General features: G+C 39.0%; 1 protein-coding gene across 7 annotated transcripts in view; it reads left to right on the top strand.

Annotated features, from left to right (window-relative positions):
• Positions 1 to 6,650: 6,650 nt before the first annotated feature.
• Positions 6,651 to 7,586, top strand: part of farp2 (FERM, RhoGEF and pleckstrin domain protein 2) — a 41,454-nt gene continuing 40,518 nt past the window's right edge. For all 7 annotated transcript variants that reach the window (XR_013655479.1, XR_013655481.1, XR_013655480.1 and 4 more), the window contains exons 1-2: positions 6,651 to 6,896; positions 7,012 to 7,181. The gene's annotated coding sequence lies outside the window, so the exon portion shown is untranslated. The remainder of the gene's footprint in view (positions 6,897 to 7,011; positions 7,182 to 7,586) is intronic.

The raw sequence follows: 7,586 nt of genomic DNA, 5'->3' as shown, positions 1-7,586 counted from the left end.
TCCCTTGAAACATCATGCTTTGGGGCTGTTTTTCAGCAAAGGGACCAGGATGACTGATCCCTGTAAAGGAAAGAACGAATGGGGCCATGTATCATCAGATTTTGAGTGAAAACCTCCTTCCATCATCAAGGGCATTGAAGAGGAAACATGGCTGGGTCTTTCAGTGTGACAATGATCCCAAACATACTGTCTGGGTAATGAAGGAGTGGGTTTGTAAGAAGCATTTCAAGGTCCTGGAGTGGCCCAGCCAGTCTTAACCCCAAATCTTGGAAGGGAGTTGAAAGTCTGTGTTGCCAGTCGACAGCCCCAGAACATCACTGCTCTAGAGGAGATCTGCATGGAGGAATGGACCAGAAAGTGAAGACTCACAGAAAACGTTTGACTGCTGTCATTGGCAACAAAGGTATGTAACAAAGCATTGAGATGTACTTTTCTAATTGACCTAATACTTCTTTTGCACCTTCATTTACAAATATATTCTTTAAAAATCAGACAATGTGATTTTCTGGATTTTTTTTTCTCATTTTTGGGATGAAAATTAAAGGCCTCTCTCATCTTTTTAAGTGGGAGAATTTGCACAATTAAGGGGCTGACTAAATTCTTTTTTGCCCCACTCTACATGCAACTCAGAAAAGGCTTAAAATGACATATTTCCATACAATTTTGACTTCTAAATTACTTTAGAAAATATTTCATCTAAAGGTGACATCTGGTCTCATCTAATATCTGATGTACACCTGCAAAAGCTGTTGAGTCTGAAAGATCTAAAGTGGTTTCAGTGGGAAGAGTGATCAGTGAAGAATGCACCAAACTTGAGATCTAAAGAAACTTGCAGCTGTATTTGTTACAGATGGGACTCCAGAAAGAGTCCCAGAGGAATGAGTACCTCCATCTATTTTGAGGCATGCTTTTAGTGGTTGCAGGGCTTTGTTGCTTATGTGTCACTATGTTCAGTTCACTTCTCAGAACTTGGTTAGCAGGGCAGTGTGGTGATACCCCCGCAAGCCTTTTTCTTATTCTCTCTCCTGCCAGTTTCCTGATTTCATTCACCTGCTTTGACCCCATGGGTCCAAAAAACACTCATCATTCAACTTTGAAAATCTGGACATACATCTCACCTTCTCAAGCGCCCTGCACTCATCTTCTTCTCTTTCAAGAACTGCTTTTTGTATTTTCTCACATTTGTGTCTGCCATTGCTTTGGCAACAACCAACCCCAGGCGTCCCTCCGGGGTTCTTAAAGAGCTGAACTTCCCATTATTTATAGTGGAAGCTCAAGCGGTTGGATAAGTTCTTCTAAATCAAAGGTTGATTGGTATTTTTTTATTTAAATGACTTTTGAGTTTGGTTTGGAAAATAACTACGGTAGTTAGCTCTGTTGACTTCAAGTCTGTGATGTTCCAAGTATTCAAAGTGGCCAAAAGAAGGATCATTTACCCAAGGACATAGTCAAAGCTTTTTGCATCAAATTGAGTTAAGGTGGGGGAAGAGAGACATTTGAGTTAATTCTTGACCAAAATCAAGACAAAATCTATCCCACTGAAACTGTGTTCCGGTAATTTCTTTGTCTCTTTCCCATCTTCTCCAATGTAAATTCTCTCTCTCCCAAAAACAATTTTTGCGACTGGTCTTCTGTTAAAAAGCAAATTGCTTCGTCCCACTATTGCATCTTGACCGCTAAGAATGCAGAACTGAAGCAAATAAATATTTGATTGAACTTGTTGTTTCTTAAAAGTCCCACTCCAATGACAAACATGTTTTTGGTCTTTTGAACATGTTTTTTTGGCATTTTTCTGATGATGGCGGTCAAGTATATAGAAAATTAAGATTAAAACTCAGTACTGCTTTATTCAAACCATGGTGAATCAGGAAGTTAAAAAAATCTGTTTGAAAAGGATCATATTTGTGTCGTAAAATTGCGCTGTCTGAACCACAAACTCCCTGCTCTGCTCCATTCCGATCATCCACTTACAGAGAAAAAGATCCATGTGCGTCTTTGTTTTCCTTGTCTGAGCTGGAATCTGGATCTGAACTGTACAGCTGGATAGCTCCAATATTGCGTGCCATTTTTGGTTGCACCTGACACGTGAAGTTGAGGGTGTGAAGGGCTGTAAGCTAGTGGGAGAGCACATAAACAGATAGGGGAGGGGAAGTAGGAGCAGGCTTACTAGGAACTCTGCACCAACATTTCTCCCCACAACTTGGAGGTGAATTTCTTAAGAACTCCTGTGGCTCTGCAGAAACTATGTCCTCGAAGACAACCCTGGTTTTTGAATTTTCATGTTTTTTTTCTTTAGTTCTGTCAAATAGAGACTTTATTTCTTAAACAAAAAGGACTGCATGACTAATTATTATCAGTGAGGGTATTCATTTATTTGTTGCTGTTTTTTATTACGTGAGTGAGTGAGTGAGTGAGTGAGTGAGTGAGTGAGTGAGTGAGTGAGTGAGTGAGTGAGTGAGTGAGTGAGTGAGTGAGTGAGTGAGTGAGTGAGTGAGTGAGTGAGTGAGTGAGTGAGTGAATGAATACATTACTGTTGTCGTGATATTTTGGAACTTGTCAGATTGCTTAGCTGGTTAAATCTAGTTGCAAGATTCTGGTTTCATCAAACAGTAACAACATACCCCACAGCTTCTTCACGGTGATCAACTTGAGAAATATGCAAAGCAACATCTGGATGAACAAAACAACATAATAAAAAAATATTCAAAAGTAAAGAAACCAAGACTGAAAAAGTGTGTTTCTCCCACAAGACGAGATTCAAACAAACCTGAAAATGTGTCTAACGAAACACAAGGTTTTTAATCATCTGCAAACCTTCTTTGAATATTGTTTCAGCTTAAAAAAATCTGCGTGTATTCGTCAATGGTTCAAATGCTGAAGAATTTCTTGTTTGTTTTTTTACTGTTTTCACTTAGTTTTGCAAGACTTGTGGCTGCAGAGAAGCCTTTGTAATGAAACCTAAAGCCAACGAAGCCTGAAGTTTTACTCTTGTTCATTTCCCAGTGCAACTTCTTCTACTTTACATACTTTTTTCCACAAAACATCTCTGAAAATGTAACCAGTTTTTCTGTGCAGCCATGTCCCACAGCAAAGACGGTGGAGCAACTTTTCCTTTGTTTTTCAGTCTGTGGTCTACTTCACACAGTGAAACTAATCCAGTTTGTGATAATCACTTATTTTTATCTTTTCTTCTGCTCAGTAAAGAATAATTGTATCTAAAAATCCAGTAAAAAAAGTATATATATTTATATATAAAGAAATATATAAATATGTCTAAATTCATCCATCCATGATCATCCAACCATCTTCCAATGCTTATCCGGAGCCAAGTCATACAGTCTGAGCAGAGGTGCCCTGACCTTCCACTTCACAGAAACGTCCAGCCTTGTTAGAGAGGGGGGCTCCAAAGGGCTCCCTGGCCAGCAGAGAGACACTCTTCCTCCAGCACGTCTTGGGTCTTCCCCTGGGGCCTTTGCCTAATGGGACATACCCAAAATACTTTCCTAGGGAGGCGTCTGGGCAGCTCAAATTAATGCCTGAGCTGTCTAAGCCGGCTCCTCCTCAGCTTCGCATGTAATACTAACAAGTTAAACAGCTCAAATATAGCAATAATTTTGGGTTTTATAAAAGTTAAAGATAGAAACCAGCTTTGAATGACTCCTGAAGTTTAAAAATGATGAATTGTAAAACACTTTAAGTAGTTCTCTCATGCTGTTTCATACAGTATAGCAAATGTTGTCAGCTACAGAGCCAAAAGGAAGTCAGGGAAATTATGAGGGTTTTCAAGACGTTGACGTTTGACGTTTTCAAGGACTGAAACCACATTGCTAAGCAGCCAGCTGATCAAAACTTTCCAAGTGACTTCAGAAAAGTTGCAGCATGAGCACAGTGCCAGCAGAGTCAAGAGCTTTCAGTTTGTACTTTAAAAACAAACTCAAGGCTGAAGGGCTTCATGCTCAAATCCAAGACAAACACAGTTACTGACGCAAAAACCACCTGTCACAGAAACAAAATAGGTCCCCTCAGATTCTTCAAGAGACATCGAACAAATCCACACTAGCTTTGCTTTGTGTTTTCTGCATTTCTGACTCAAGTCTGCCTCTCTGCTTCTGACACTATTGAGCTATTTCAGACTCTAGAAGCAGTTTCAAGATTTAAACTTAGCAATTGTTAATCAGATTTAAGAAATCTGTGATCATGTGTAAAAAAATATAATTACTGAAGGCAAATAGTCTTACATTAACTATTTCAAGAAGGCTCCCATCTGCAACCGGGATGACAGTGCTTGACATAAATAATGAAAAACCCTAAGATTTCAGGTGTCATTGCATTTATTGCTTTAAAATAATCCAATTGTGATTTTTTTACCATTAAGATGTTCTTAAACTTCCCTAAAAACCCCTAGCAGATCATACGGAAAGCAGCCAGAGTTCCAATGAAACATGGTGGACAGGATTTTATTTCAGTAAAATCTGCTTCTTTCCATTTGCTGCCTAGCAAAAAGATGAACGTATTGCAAAATCTTTTACAAACATGTATGGCTTTGAATAATAAACCTCCATCTTATGTCAAGAAGAGTTCACAGATCCATATTTTCCAAACACAACACTTTCTTCTTAGTCTGAAGGATTTCTTGTAGTTCCAACATTTCTTAGATGTTAATAGGGGGCAGAGCCTTCAGCTATCGACCACCTCTTTTGTGGACTTGACTATTTCAGTTCAGCATGCAGACGCAATCACCGTCTTTGAGGCTAAACTTAAAACCTCCCCTTTCAGTAAAGCTTTTTGTTAAAGTTAGCGTGGAGCCGTGCTGCCTAAGACTTTGATTGATGAAGTTCATTTTAGGATACAGTACTTTTATATCATCCATAAATTCAAAGGTCGTTTTTGTTTTTACTCTCTTTTCTCTCCTTTGTCCCAGAAATGATGTTCCAAAACTTTTTGTTTGTCTCCTTCCTGTCCTTGCAGCAGAGAAATGCTCTCACAGAGTCTAGTACTGCTGGATGTTTCTTTGTTTTTCTTTATCCAATCATTAAATGCTTGCTGAGTACAAGGGTCAGAAGTTAGAGCCTCTGGTCACAGGCAGGAGCCGTCCTCAGAGTTATAGCCACACTAAAACTCCCAGCAACCCCCAGCGCACATTTCCTGGATGCTGCACACCTGAGTCTCAGTCACTCAATCAACCACAGCATACCTAAGCATTGCACTGAGCCTCACTCAGTGTGAAGTACTTTTTGTGTCTTCGTTATATAGTGTTATAGGTGGACCTGACCTTCTGTCTCTTTACCCTGTTTCTGCCTGCCCTGACTCTTGCCTGTCTCTCATCTACCCCTGTCTCTCATCTGAAGATCTCATGCCTGTTGTTGAACTCTGCCTGCCTGACCCTGATTTAGCTTTGTAGACTTTTAGTTGAGCTGATAAACATGCTGCAATTGGATCCAGCTGTCTGCCTGTTCTTGCGACAGTGAAAGCTCTTCACTTTAATCTGTTGGGTGCATATTTGACCTTATTGAAAAATGTGGCCCACATTAGGTTGAAACAATCTTGAATTTCTTCAGCAAAAAGTAGTCTATTTAAGTGTACTGCAAGTATACTTAGCCCATGCTAAAAGTGAGGGATTTTGCTTGAAGTTTACTTTTTATGTAGGCTACTATTTTTATATCATCAACATAAAATGTGCCAATTTAGTCTGAAGAATTCAGTAATGTTATGTCCTGCACTACATGCACATGGTCTATAGTGCACTTGCTATACTTATACTGCAGTAAAATTAAAATGTTCTAATTTATGTCTGAATAAGTATTTTGTCAACACCTGTGGTCACTGGTACACTTCCTATACTCAACTGATATTTAACTAGGCTTTATTTGAATAAACTTCAAGTGTGATACTTTCGCTTAGGGTTCTTTTAGCGAGAACTAGTCTACTTAAGTGTACTACTAGTATACTCAGTCTATACTAAAATTGAGGCAGGACACTTAAAGTTTACGTTTTGTATACTTTCTATATATTTCAAACTTAAAATGTTCAGATTTAGTCTATAAAGTATTCAGTTAGTATACTTCTACATGTATTTGGTATGCAGTATACTTGCTAGACTTAATCAGGTAAGCTATACTTCATAAAAAAAACCTTCAAGTGTACTACTTTTTGCCAAGGATTCCCGTAACAAAAAATAGTGTAATTAAGTCTACTACAAGTGTACTTATTTCATTCTGAAAGTGAAGCAGTTAAACTAAAGTTCACTTTTTGTAAACTTTCTATATATTTTAAACCCAAAATGTTTAGGTCTTAAGTATTTAGTTAGTATACTTTCAACACAACACGTACATTGTCTTTAGTACACTTACCATACTCAAGTATACCTAGTAAAGTACACTTATCGTGTACTGTTAATTTTTGTTAAGGATTGTTGGAGATAAATTAGATTAAAATACTCATAATTGGTTTTACTTGGTCAAACATTTCTGTTTTGCTTTATGTAGTACTTTAAAAAAAGTTATCTAAGTAAGCATATTTACAAATTTCACGTGCTTTTATTTTGAGACAAACCGTTTTTGTCAAAATTTTTCTGGGAAGTTGGATGTTTTCTGCAGAGCGGCCGGCAGGGGGAGCTCCATCGTCAGGTTACAAAGCAGTCTGCCTTCCAATCTTTGTAAAACGTTGATTATTTTAGTTCAGTTACCACTCAGTGGAGCTTCACTTTCCCCATGAATGTCTTGACCTAGCTCGGACTCCTGTCTGTCGACACGGACAGGTGTCTTTCCAGATCTGAACATGTACTGACAGGCCAGTTTATGTCTAACATACCTCGGTGGAAACAGTGTCGCTCAGAGTCAAATACTTGGATTAATTAATCTTTTAATTAGTGAAAGTTCATTTAAGTTTACGTAAAGGTGCGTCAAAAGTTTTTTTTATATGTATAACTTGTGTCCCTTTCAGCAGAAACAACCGTTTTTCAACATGCTTCACTTAAATCTGTGTGTAAAGAAGGTCCATCTCTTCTTCAAGCACTGCTGTCCGTGGTCACCTCGGGACCAATCGCAGCACGAACGTGCCTGCTGTCAGCCAATCACAGAGCAGGGTGAGTGCGCACTCCGCGTGACGTCGACAACGGACCGGAGCGGCGACCTGCTCGATGTCGCAAAGTTTTAGCGTTGTACCAGATTTTGGGCAAAACGGTAAGTTAAACTTCTAGAGGACGTGTTTGTTTTTGAACAGCGAGGATTTAGAGGCAGACATGTTGGTGAGGAGCTTAAAGGTCGTCTTCGCCGCTCGCCAGTCACGTACCGAGTCGAGAGGTGAAGCGGTGCCTCGCGAAACGAAAATAAACTTCCACCGATACCCCTCCGCGCACGCCGCATGCCCCACGTCGGTTACTTTGATGTATTTGTCAAACTAAAATCTAACGTCTAAAAACTTTGGAAAGTCATACAAATGTGTGAAAATATGTAACCAGAAGTGTTAGTGCGGTTTCAAAGGAGAAAAAAATAACTATTTACAATAAGATTTTTTTTTTAAAAAAAGTCTTAATTTTAACACACAGCCGCTCCTTTTTCCACAAAATATGCCTCAGCGTATTTAAA

The sequence above is a fragment of the Oryzias latipes genome, chromosome 4 (assembly GCF_053564925.1).
Source record: "Oryzias latipes strain Hd-rR chromosome 4, Olatipes_Hd-rR_3.1".
Classification (NCBI taxonomy): Eukaryota; Metazoa; Chordata; class Actinopteri; order Beloniformes; family Adrianichthyidae; genus Oryzias; species Oryzias latipes.
Note: the sequence above shows the minus strand (reverse complement) of the source record. Positions and strands in the feature narration are given on the sequence as shown.